The following is a 13,167-nucleotide window of genomic DNA, read 5'->3' on the forward strand; positions in this document are numbered from 1 at the left end:
CCCTGCCTTGTGCCCCTGCCCAACGCAAACGCATGAGACATCCTACCAGACATCCTGATGGTCGCCTGTGGGGAGGCATATAGCAATTTAACCCAGGCTATGAATCTGTCTCCAAACCCAAACCGGGACAGTACCACCCATAGATATCTCCAGCCCATGCTGTCAAACGCCTTGTTGGCGTCTAGAGATAACAGAGCCCTGTTACCCTTGTTGTCAGACTGTAGCTGCAGGTTTAAAAATAGGCGCCTGAGGTTGGTGGCCGTGGATTTTTGCGGCATAAAACCTGATCAGGGTGTATTATGGAAGTAATGATCCGGTTAACCCGCAGCGCCAGGACCTTAGCCAGGATTTTAACATCACTTTGAAGGAGAGATATAGGCCTGTAGGATCCTGGGTCAACCGGATCTTTCCCAGGTTTCAGTAATAAAATTATGTTAGCTCTAGTCATTGAGGGCGGAAGACTGACCTCCTTGAGAGAGGCATTGAACACTTCTAGCAAGTGTGGCATAATCCACTCGCCATACTGAGCGAAAACTTCCATGGGGATGCCATCCTCCCCCGGCGCCTTGCTCGTGGGAAAGGAACATACCACAATTTGTAGCTCTTCCACCATCAGGGGAGCCTCCAACGATTTTCTGGCCTCCACTGACAGAGATGGCAGCTCAATCCCCGACAGATAGGCCTCAAGCTCACTATCTGAGTAGCCATCCCTCGCACCGTATAAATCCTTGTAGAAGGATGCCAGCTCAGATATAACGCATTTGGGGTCATTGACCACCCTACCATTAGTTGTGCGGATCGCTCCAACTGCTGGGGACTGTTGCTGCGACCTGGCTATCCTTGCCAATAGGTGTCCCGTTTTTTCCCTTTCCTCATAAAATGCCAACTTATTAAAAAACCTCTTGCATTCTGCAGCGGAGGATCTCAAGCGGTCCAGGGAGTCCTGAGCCGAAATCCATGCCTCCCTTGCAGAATCTGTGGGATCTGTAACATAGGATAGTTCCAGCTGACGCACCTGGTCCCCCACCTGTTCCAGTAGGGCTGAGGAGTTTCTTTTAACTGTAGCTATCTCAGCAATAAACACCCCCCTAAGGTAGGCCTTGAAGGCTTCCCATTTTTGAATTTTATCCGTATAATGTTTATGAGATTGGAAGAATCGCTCAATTTGGGTTGTTATTCGCTCTGGGGAGTTAAACAGTTTAAGCCAGAAAGCATTAAGCTTCCACGGCGCCTTAGGCAGCGAGGTAGGGGGTTGGGTAATCAGCCACAGGGCCACTGGTGAGTGATCAGACACTCCACGAGGGAAGTTTTCTATCCTAGATGTGTGATCTAGTATATTAGGTGTACCTATACTAAGGTCGATACGGGACAAAGAACCGTGGGTCTTGAAGAAAGCATGAAAACTGCTTCACCTCAGGATTACATATACGCCATATGTCAATCCAACCCACCTCCGCCAATAGGCGGCTGAGCGCTGTACCCCTGCCACCCTTGGGGAAAGGAACTGGGGGATGCCTATCCAATTTGGGGTCTAGACAGCAGTGGAAATCTCCCATAATCAGCAGTGGGACATCAGGTTTGCCCGCCAGGTACGTCAGCAACAACTGTAATGCCCCGTACACACGGTCGGATTTTCCGATGGACAATGTCCGATCGGAGCGTGTTGTCGGAAATTCCGACCGTGTGTGGGCGCCATCGGACATTTTCCATCGGATTTTCCGACACACAAAGTTGGACAGCAGGAGATAAAATTTTCCGACAACAAAATCCGATCGCGTCAATTCCGACCGTGTGTGGCCTGTTCCGACGCACAAAGTGCCACGCATGCTCAGAAGAAATTCCGACACGGGACAGCTCGTTCTGGTAAACTTAGCGTTCGCAATGGATACAGCACTTTCGTCACGCTGCAATGTAAAAAATGGTTTAATACAGCGCACTCTCTTCTTCTTTATAATGTGACAAGAATTAAGTAGTTTTGCTGCTCATATTCACACAGACTTCTCACAAACTTTTATTTGTGTTTTTTTAGTGGGATTCCCTCAATATATTGTTATTAGTTGTCACATCTGACAGTTTTATATTTTTTAGGTTTTTTTTTTTTTGTTTTTAAGCCTTTTTTTTTTTAAATGTTTGGATTTTTTCCAAGGCTGATCTTTGTTCAATGTTATTTTTATTTTTACTCCAGAATATTTTTGTGTGTGTTTTGTGTGTCAAGTTACCCCAACACCATTGATATCTTTTATTATTTAATCTCCAGGAGATTGTTTGTTGTTGGTGTCCCTTGTTCATTTCACATTGTATATTTGAAATGTACCTGAATCCTCACAAACCAACTGTCATTTTTGAAGTAAAACACATAGGAGAGTATAATTCAAAACAAAAATCCTTTATTAAGGGATCAGAACCAAACAAAGAGGAAGGCAACACTGGATCAACATGAGAAATTAGCGAAGCCTGGGACCCCCACGGCAGACATCAATTCTTAAACCTCAAAATTGGTGGCCTGAGGAGTCCATATGTAAGGGAGGGCAGTCTGGTCCGGGATTCACAGAGACTCGGATAGCAGCAGATGACATCTGTGTCCCCAGGCTGTGGTACCACAAGAGGCTGCATCTTTTGGCCGACCAGACTGGATCCAGGGCAATCACTCTCTGGTCTTCCTTTCACGCTTCCTTCCGGGCTGTGGCTGTGCAGGTGGAGATGTGGCAGGAGGAGGAGTAGGACCTGGAGGAGGAGGAGGAGGAGGAGGACTGGGGGGACCTGGAGGAGGACTGGGAGGACCTGGAGGAGAGGGAGGAGGAGGAGGAGGACCTGCAGGAGGAGGAGGAGGACCATCCCAAAGCTGTGTGTAAGGTGTAATTTGGCCCCTCACACCTTTCTCCAGAGCCTGTGATATGAGGGCCTGACACAAGGCTTTTTGGCCCTCTTCCATCCTCTGCATTTTATATGCTATGAAGGCAGCAATGTTGTCCTGCCTGGTGTGTGGTGCTCCCAGGACCTCTGTAGCCCTCCAAAAGAATCTGATAGCCGCCTCCTCTAGGTCACTCCTCCTACTGCCACTTTCTGTTTTCAGGTGTAGGGGAGGGACCTTGATATCAGCCAGCCGGCTCGGCCCGGCCACCTCCTGGCTGAGACTTCCCTGTGTATGAAAAAGGGACATGGTTTTAGTTTTTGCATCATCAATCACAATCCTAAATTAGTACTCCCAACTAACATCTAGTTAACATCATTGATTGGACAACCAGCAATATTTCGAGGAATGCTATACCTGGCTCAAGCTGGGCTCCTCCACATGTGGCCTGGAAGGCCCAGGTTGGGCGTCAGAAGCCTCAGCCAGGGGGGAAGGAAGCGTGGAAGGAAGACTGGAGAGGGATGGCCTGGGTTCAGTCTGGCCTGCCAGAAAGTGCAGCCTGTCGTAGTACAACATCCTGGGGACATAGATGTCATCTGCTGCTCCGGATCTCTGTGAATCCAGGACTTTCTTGCGCTCCCTTAGATATGTGCTCCTCAGGCCACCAGTGAAGATCTTTAAATAGGTGATGTCTGCCGTGGGGATCACCTGCTTCACAATTTCACACAATTGCTCCAGTGCTGCCTTCCTCTTTGCTTGGTTCTTGAAATGGGGGTGGGTAATCTCCCACAGACATGGCAGCTCCCTTAGCATATCAATGAATAGTGACATGAAGTCAGTATCTCTCATTAAGATATCCATGTTCACTGCAAGGCACAACACAAGACAAAGCCTAATGTCACACCAAACTCTCCTAATCTTGTTACAATATAGGCCTCAATCTAGAAGCTGTATAGGCACAAGTTTGTCTCTTACCTTCGTTCTTACGATCGGCGCGTCCAATGCTCCTTCCTCCGCTCACAGATCGTACGTAATACGCACGCGTGTTACGCTTTATACACACTGCGCATGCGTGTAACTCCGCCTGCCCCTGACGTTCTTTCTAGTGTCGTCCCCGCCCCTTTTCGTTCGGCGCAGTGGGTGAAGAGCACATGGCGGAGTTACAGCAGGTGCGGGCTAATTGTAGCAATGAGGAGGAGGAGGAGGAAAGGCCGGATCCAGGCACGTCCCGATCCAGAAGGAGATGTTTTAAGGCCACAAATATGTCGTTTGGGGAGATGTTGGAGATGGTACACATCATGAGGAAGTCCGACTATGACGGAAAATATGGGCCTTACCCCAACCCCAACATCCGAAAGGCCAAAATCATTGGTAAAGTGGTCCGGAGTCTGGAGAGGAATTTCGGGGTACGAAGGTCTAAAGATCAGCTCAGGAAGCGGTGGTCGGACCTGAAGTTGAGAGAGCCAGAGCAGTACCGAAAGATCCGGAGAGTGTTGCAAAAAAGTAAGTAGTTGTGCTGTGTTCATATTCTTTCTGTCTTTATTACGTTCGTTCTGCTCCATATGCTTTTATTAATTGTAACGTTTAAAAGGGCAACTTTAATGTTCATGGGCCCATTATTCGTTCGTATCAAACATTTTTATTTCGGCCTCTAGAACACCATTGTTTAGGCCATATGCATTTTCACACATTTTTTTGGGCCTACTTGGATGCCAAAGATTAGTTTGTGTAGATGGGTTTGTTACTAGAATGAAATGACAACTAGATTGTGTGTAAGGAGAGGACACTGAGCAGCTGTTTTCACATCTGGACACTGGAGCACTAGTGTGGGACACAAGAACACCATTTTTATTAGGGGGGGGCACACAGGTGCTCCAGTGTATACTATAGGGGGGTCTCCATCTGTGAAGCTTGTACCAAACATGTAAAGTATTGCAGCTTGACAAAGGGCAATAAAAAAAATATACATCTTGGAACTCGACTAAAATAGACAATTGTACCCCACTTCCGAGCAATGTTTCCTATTTCTAGTTCTGCCATCAAATATCTGTGTGCTAATTATACCATTTTTGTTTTACATAGGGGAGAAAAGACTCGGAGGACAGCCCTCATCCGAGGAGACCACAGACCCCCCACCTATGGAAGAAGGTGAAATACCCCCAAACGAAGAAGAAGAGCAGGAGGAAGAAGAAGACGTGGTGGAGATTGGCACCACAACAGGTGAGTGTCTGCGACCACAGGCTCAGGTAAAAGAGATGGATGGTGGCAGATTTTTGAGACCTGTTTTTTTGTTCTTTATCTCTTTTTAGGTGATCGTGATGTGAGGGATCCTGAACGCTTTACTTCAGAAAGTGCCCAGATACTTATCGGGGAGATCATGGGGTGTAATCTCCAATTGCATAACATCCAGAACCAAATCAATGATGTTATTAAAAAAAATAATAACATCATTGATGTTTTGGGGCGAATTTAAACCCCACAAAATCACCTGTTTTATTAATGTGGTCCAATCTTTCAAAATTTTTTAAAATGTTTAGAAAAGCCAAATTTGGAGGATGCACACAGTGTGCCAACATGTGCTATCTGCCATCACGGGAGATCAATGGACGCGTTTTGGGGGTGCAACACCTTCCTCAATTATAAAGTCGCATTGAGGAAAGGCTTGCTCCCCCAAAACACGTCCCTTGATCCCCCCTGATGGCAGATAGCACATGTTGACATTCGTAAATTGGTGTGCATCTTCCAAATTTGGCTTTTCAAGGGGTGATTTCCCCCCATCTGAACGCTAGATCAAACCCAGTTCCTAAATACTGATGTCTGATCTAGCCTTCAGGCTTTACCATATGTGAACTTTGTAAGTTCAAGTTTTTTGGCTTTCTTGTTGGTTTTACACAGGCCTGTTTTATCTGAAATGGATATTTCGATTTTTGATAATGCTACTGCAAACATTGTTATACAACAAACATGTTGGTTTGTTTTAAAAACCTTTGGTAAATGCGCATGTGATTGTGCAGGTATAAAAAAGTGCCTTACTCAAGAATGTGTGGATTATTGTCTCAACACTACAACACTTTTGGGGTGATGTAATTGTTGTTTTATGCACAAATGGGGGTTATTTCCTAAGGGCAAATCCTCTTTGCACTACAAGTGCAGGTTCAGTGCAGTTGCAAGTGCACTTGTAGTGAAATGTGTTTTTGCATTTAGGAAGTATCAGCCAACACTGTTTTCTATAAGGTTACACAATCACGACATTTTCTGCACTCAACACATTTCTGTCAGGGTCAGCTAAAACAAACACAAGCAGTAAATGTCCACCAATAATTTCTTTGGGTTGTTTTTTATTTGAAAAAGGTGTCACATATTGTCTGGCATATTGATAGCCCCCCTACCCGCAAAGAACTCCAGGTATCGTAACCGGACATCACGGGCATTCAGGGAGGGCAAGCCAGGACGGCCGCTTTCAAGTGCCGTCATTGTGGATGTATTTGGGATTCCGGCCTCAGGCCCAACTGAGCCAGCATAGTTGGCTGAATGTTTTTGTAGAAAATTATGGAGAACACAGCAGGAAAGTATAATATGGTTCAGTTTATACTCCGCCATATGGATGGGTGTCATAAATAATCGGAACCGGCTGGCCAGGATTCCAAATGTGTTCTCCACCACTCTTCGGGCTCTGGCCAGCCGGTAATTAAAAACCCTCTGTTCCGGGGTGAGGGTCCTCATCGGGAATGGCCGCATCAGGTGGTCCCCCAGCGCAAACGCTTCATCAGCGACGAACACAAATGGGAGACCTTCAACATTGTCCTCTGGAGGTGGCAAGTCCAAGCTGCCATTCTGGAGACGCCTGTAGAACTCCGTCTGGGTGATCACTCCACTATCGGACATCCGGCCATTCTTCCCCACGTCCACATACAAGAAGTCGTAATTAGCCGACACCACCACCAACATCACTATACTATTGAACCCCTTATAGTTGAAATAGTATGACCCCGAGTTGGGTGGTGGGACGATGTGGACGTGTTTCCCATCAATTGCCCCTCCGCAGTTAGGAAAGTCCCACCGCTGGGCAAAGTGGGAGGCCACAGTCTGCCATTCCTGTGGCGTGGAAGGAAACTGTTGAGGAAAAAACAATAAACATTACTATTTTTTCACAGAAACCTGGCAAGCAGATTATACACAAACATTATGGGGCAACCTCCAGATAGCATTTAATAAGGGGAATTTAACAAGGCCAAAGTATAAGGTACACCTATCATATTCCCCCTCCCCCCCTCTCATGGGCCATTTCTAACATTATAGGGGGGGGGGGGAACTCTTGGACAGGTAACCCTCTTCACTTCATTAAGAGATGAATGCCTAAATACAGGGTATTACTTGGAACAGCCCCTCCTTAGTTACACTATTGGCAGCCCACTGGACAGGTAAGAAGTGTCATAATACAAAGATATAAATACACACTGTACACATTTCAGGACATTTGGACATTCTGCTATTACCTATCAAGATAATAATAGGATACAAAAACTTTAAACAGTACCATTGGAAAGTATACAGGCAGGCCCTTGCACTACATGCTTTGGGGAATTCATCCATAAATCTGACCAGTAAAGAGATGGGTATAGTGTGTATGGGTTTGGCAAAGTCAGCAGATAGATGATTGAGGATAGAGAATTGGGATCAGCTGACTTAGCAGTTGGGGGAGGGAGGGTTACTAAAAATTTGGGGACACCACAAAAAAAAGCCTCTGGCACTCTGCCTGAATTTAAATCAAAAATAACATTTCCAAACATTTTAGGGGGTGTTTGGGGTAAAGCACTACTATGGAGCTGATAAAATACATTGTTAAGTGACTACATGAGGTGAATATAGGGCAGGAGACACCATGCTGGAGAGGTTATTGAAGGGCAAATATGTATGAAGGACCTAAAATAATAATTACATAAAAATCCTGCATGCATGAGAACAAAGGGGACATTGACAGCATATTCCAATCATGGTAATTAGGGAATGAGGAAAGAAATACAATATATTATCAAACATTAAATACAATAAAATGGGATATAAAAGGATAAAAATCTTACCTTCATATACTCCTTCTGCAGGACCTGGATGATGGCAGAACAGGTCTCTGGGATAATGATCCCCAGAGCCTGGGGGGAGATGCCTGTCGAGAACTTCAAGTCCTGCAGACTTCTCCCTGTGGCCAAATACCGCAAGGTAGCGACCAACCTCTGCTCCGGAGTGATGGCTTGCCTCATGCAGGTATCCTGCCTGCTAATATAAGGGGTCAGCGAAGCCAACAAACGTTTAAATACGGGGTCCGTCATCCTGAGAAAGTTCCTGAAATCATCAGGATTATTCTCACGGATCTCACGGAGCAAAGGTATGACAGAACTGGTCACGCTGAAGCAACCAATTCTTGGTCCATGAATTCCTCCCCACCCTGTTCATGGACTGGACTTGTGTCAAGGTCAGGACCCCAACACCAAGCCCCCGCACAGCACGAACTCTACGAGGAGTACGCATATGAAACATGGCTAGAAAACGGTCGGCTGCTCAGAACGAAGTAACAGAACGCACTGAAGAACAGCAAGGCCTGTGAAGAGCGACCTGAAAACCAGTAATGAACGAACAAGAATACAATGACTACCTAAAGTCACGCGGAACTTGCTGCACGCACTGAAGAGCAGATACAAACCCACAAGCACAAACTGAACGGCAGAAAACGATCTGAAAGCCACGAGTCTGAAAAAGCGCGAATCGTCTCTCACCAAACTTTTACTAACACGAGATTAGCAAAAGGAGCCCAAAGGGTGCCGCGCTTGGTTCTGAACCGGCCTTTTCTAGTCTCGTCGTACGTGGTGTACGTCACCGCGTTGTTGGCGATCGGAAATTCCGACAACTTTGTGCGACCGTGTGTAGGCAAAACAAGTTTGAGCCAACATCCGTCGGAAAAAATCCGAGGATTTTGTTGTCGGAATGTCCGAACAAAGTCCGACCGTGTGTACGGGGCATAACACTTCCCGTGAAAGCGGGGGTGGGATATATATAAAAGCTATCAGTAATGTTAAGGTATACAGTTTACAGTAAATAAATGCAAATCTGCCAGAAGCATCCACCAGCGAGTCAAGTTCCTGGTATACTAAGGCTTTGTGTATCAGTACACTCACCCCACGTGAATAAGCAGAGTGAGTGGAATGATACGATTTGCCCACCCAGGCGTATTGGCGTATTGCAAACATCCCACATTGTCTCCCAGGAGGTGAGTCTCCTGAAGGCTAATAATAGCTGGATGGAATTTGCGCAAACCAGAGGAGATCATGGTCCTTTTTAAAGGGTCATTCACTCCACGCACGTTCCATGATACTATAGGTGTAGACACCATTGCAAACAGTTAAAAATACATTGAAAGGGTGCTCTTCTAAAGATCAGACTGATTTGGACTGTACGGTGGTCCAGAAGTATTGGATCATGTTGCATCAAAAAACAATCTCTCTGCAAAGGGGTTGCACAATGAAAACTCAGTGTTCGAGAAGGATGGACAGTCTCGCGCAACTGCGTGGCAAAACAGTAGAAAACATAGCAAAAATAAAAAATGTTGAAAGTCCTGGATCCGGCCATGATGAAACGCACACAGCCAGTACTGTCCAGGGGCTGTCTGTTCTGATTATTAACGCCAACGGGGCTTTGAAACAATAGCCATGTAACCCATGACTTCACATAGCTTACAAACACCCAACACGGTGACATCACCCGTGAGGGCCGGTGCTTTTAGTGAAAAAAACTGGCATTAAAGAAATAGCAATTTTTCTGCGGCAATCACTCACCGTGTGAGCAACAAGTATAGTTCCTCTTCAGAGTGATAAACATAAACGTGGAGTTGACGCCCTGCATTTCCCTGCATTACTTCTGCCAGGTCTGGTTTATCCGGTTCCATCTTCTCGGCCTTGGCGGCGCAAAACTTGCTCATTGTGATCTAGCCAGGTCGCAGCATCTTGTGCATTTTCAAAAAATTGGTTCTGTCCATTGGCCGTCACCCTTAGCTTGGCTGGGAACATCATTGCATAGGGTAACTGCAACCTTTGTAGCCTTTTCTTGACATCTGCAAATTTCGATAGTCTGTGTTGCACTTCGGCGGACAAGTCTGGATAGAATGAGATTTTGGTGCCATTATGCTTGACAGTGCCCTTTTCTGTAGCCAGTCACAGTATCACCTCTCTGTCCTTGTAATTCAAGAGCCTGGCCAGCATTGATCATGGGGGGTTCCCAGGCGGAAGGGGTCGCGGGGGCACCCTGTGGGCTCTTTCTATAGTATAAATGGGGGAGAAAGCTTCTTTGCTAAAAACTTCCTGTAGCCATCCTTCAATAAATGTTGTGGGATCGCGGCCTTCCACTTTTTCAGGGAGCCCCACTATACGTACATTGTTGCGTCTTAGACGGTTCCCAATCGCGTCAGTTTTACTAAGGGCTTGAAAGGCATTTTGAGTGGCCATCCTGACCTCTCTGTGAAGGGGGGGTAACTGGTCCTCCACGTCGCTCACCCGACCCTCCACTGCTGTAGTTCTCTCTCTGATCTTTTGGAGATCCTGACGCATAAGGGACACTGTTTTCCTCAGCCCTCCAAATTTCTCCTTCAGATCGTCTACAGAGGCAGTACATTTGTGCACAGCATGAAGGATGTCACTCAGAGAGGGCTGAGCATTATCTTCTGAGGGGGAGTCAGATGGATCAGACATGAGGTCCTGCTGCATGTCTAATGGCACTATGTCATCTAGCATGTTTGTGTCTTCCCTGTTATCCAGCCCAGAGGTGTATAAGGGCTCATAGGAGCCAGGCAGGGGGGAGTCAGAGCGCCCAGCTAGCTTCTGAGTATAGTAAAGCATGTCCCTGGATTGCTCTTTGGTTTTAGGGAGTTTGCTGGACTTACCCCCCTGCTCAGATTTCTTCTCCAGGCCGCGCTGCGCTTTGGGAGGCTGAGACTGGCCGGCACCATCTTGGTCAGCTTGGGACTCCAAGGCCTCGGTCTCTGCTCAGTTCCCCCGGGTCATCCTCAACTCAGGACGGGTGGCCAATGGCACTGGACGACTCCAGAAGATATCAGGCAGCATTTTGGGGCAGAAACGGGCTAAATCGGTTGTGAGGAAAGGATGATAGACAGGATCTTCAGCGGGAACTCCGTGCAGCAGGTCTGCACACATGCCTTGTCAGGCCACGCCCCCTTCTCAGAATCTTTAAACACCCTTTATCAAGGGGGCCTCCAGATACTGACCCCCCCTATGTGAATGGATATCGGGTACATCATACCCATACACCTTCAAAAAAGAGTCCAAAATTAAAAAAAAAAAACACAAGAGACAGTTTTCCAAATAGTTTAGTCTAAAATGTTATCTCAAAATAATAAAAGTGTCCCTCGATGTTAATCCACCAACAGGCCTGGTATGGACTACGGGGGCTCCATGCCCTTTTTTCTTGCAGTTTTAATTGCTGGCTGCCAGCAATTGGACCCACAAGTCATTTTAAATGGGTTTTAAATGGGTTTTGACTCTTTTGGTTTGCGTTACAAATGTGATTTTTGCTGTAGCATGTTGTGTATATGCCCCAAATGCACCAATTTACAGGCACAGTAAGGGGACCCACCATGCATAATATTTCAAAGAAGTTTGCCTTCATTGTTGCACTTTAGGCATCATTAAAAACACTGCTCGTGAAAATACAATATTATTTAATGTATGAATTCGGACATGGCCCCCAGGGCAGTACCCAAACCCCCAATAACACTTTTCTGGGCAACTACTTACAAATAAGCCTTCAAAGCCTTTGATTGTTCCTGTTTGGCTCACATACAGTACACTTCAATGGGTTTTGCTGTTCAGGTTCGAACATTTCCCCTGTTTGGTAGTTGTGCTGCCAACCAAACAGAGGGGTGTTCGGCCCATCCCTGTAATAGACTCAACATGCCACATCTGGGGAAGACTGTATATAATGGTATGCTTGTTTGAAGATATTTCTGACCAAAAGTGCAAAGCTCACTTGGACAACATGGTGATTCAATTTGCAGTCCACATGCAACAAATGTGAGTTCAGCCTGGGGCAGACAGAAGTAGCTAACACATATTATGGTGGGGTGAGGGGGTACAGGTGATGACATGTCTCCAGAAATTTTTAGAGCAGAGGGGACCCATGGGGATGCTTAAATGAGCACAGCTAATGGGATGTTAGAGACATTATTTGAAGAGGCTAAAGGTAAACATTTAATGAACACCAAAGCAGAATGGTCACAGGGAATAATTGAGGAAGGTTTAATAGAGAGAGTAAGCAAGTTCCTAAACTCCATGGAGCCTTCCCCCTCAGCTTCTGCAAGAAACATGAAATTGCATGTTTGATAATCAACATGCACTTGACCAGCCCCTGCAGAGCAAAAATGATGCAGGAACCTTTTTGCTGCATGAAACAATTACCCAGCAACACATTACAATGCATGTGCTGCTGGTCCCCCTAAAACCACCCTGTTGCAAAGAATCTTCCAAGATGGACCAAAAAGCTGTAAAGGATTGTTCCCAAGGAAAGAACAAACTTGTCTGTCTAACTTACATTCATACTCAAATATACTAGGGGACATTAAGACCTGGACCTTAATTCTTAGTCAGCATGTCTGGAGATTTGTAGAGGCAAAGAGAGTTTCTGTACAACCCAAAGCCACACTGCTAATATGCAGACTCCATGTAGTGAGTAGGGATGAGCGTCAAGTTCGAGTCAAACCCATGTTCGACTCGAACATCGCATGTTCGACTGTTCGTCGAATTACGAACGATATGGGCCGTTCACGCCAAATTCAAGTGGCGCATCACGGCCCATAATTCACTGAGGCATCACAGTGCATTGCTGGCTGATGATTGGCCAAGCATGCACTATGACCCGCATGCTTGGCCAATCACAGCGCCGTCTGTACAGAGAGCCGTAATTGGCCAAAGCCAGGGTGGCTTTGGCCAATTATGGCTCAGGGGGTATAGTACATGCCCAACACTATATAAGGCCGCATGCACGTCGGCCCTGTGTAGTGTGTTCCGACGTTGAGAGAGAGATAGAGAGAGAGACAGTGTCATTTGATTTAAGTTATATATATATATATATATATATATATATATATATATATATACACTGTATTCAGTTTGGCTAGATCCGTTCCTGTTATTCTCTTCCTACTGATAGGCAGGCAGGTGTTTTTACAGTATTTACAGCTACCTGAAGAAAATTGCTGGTGTTCTTCTGATCCTATTAGTCCTATTAGCTACAGTATTTAAAGTTAGTGTAGTGCG

Source organism: Aquarana catesbeiana, linkage group LG04 (genome assembly GCF_042186555.1).
Source record: "Aquarana catesbeiana isolate 2022-GZ linkage group LG04, ASM4218655v1, whole genome shotgun sequence".
Taxonomy (NCBI): Eukaryota; Metazoa; Chordata; class Amphibia; order Anura; family Ranidae; genus Aquarana; species Aquarana catesbeiana.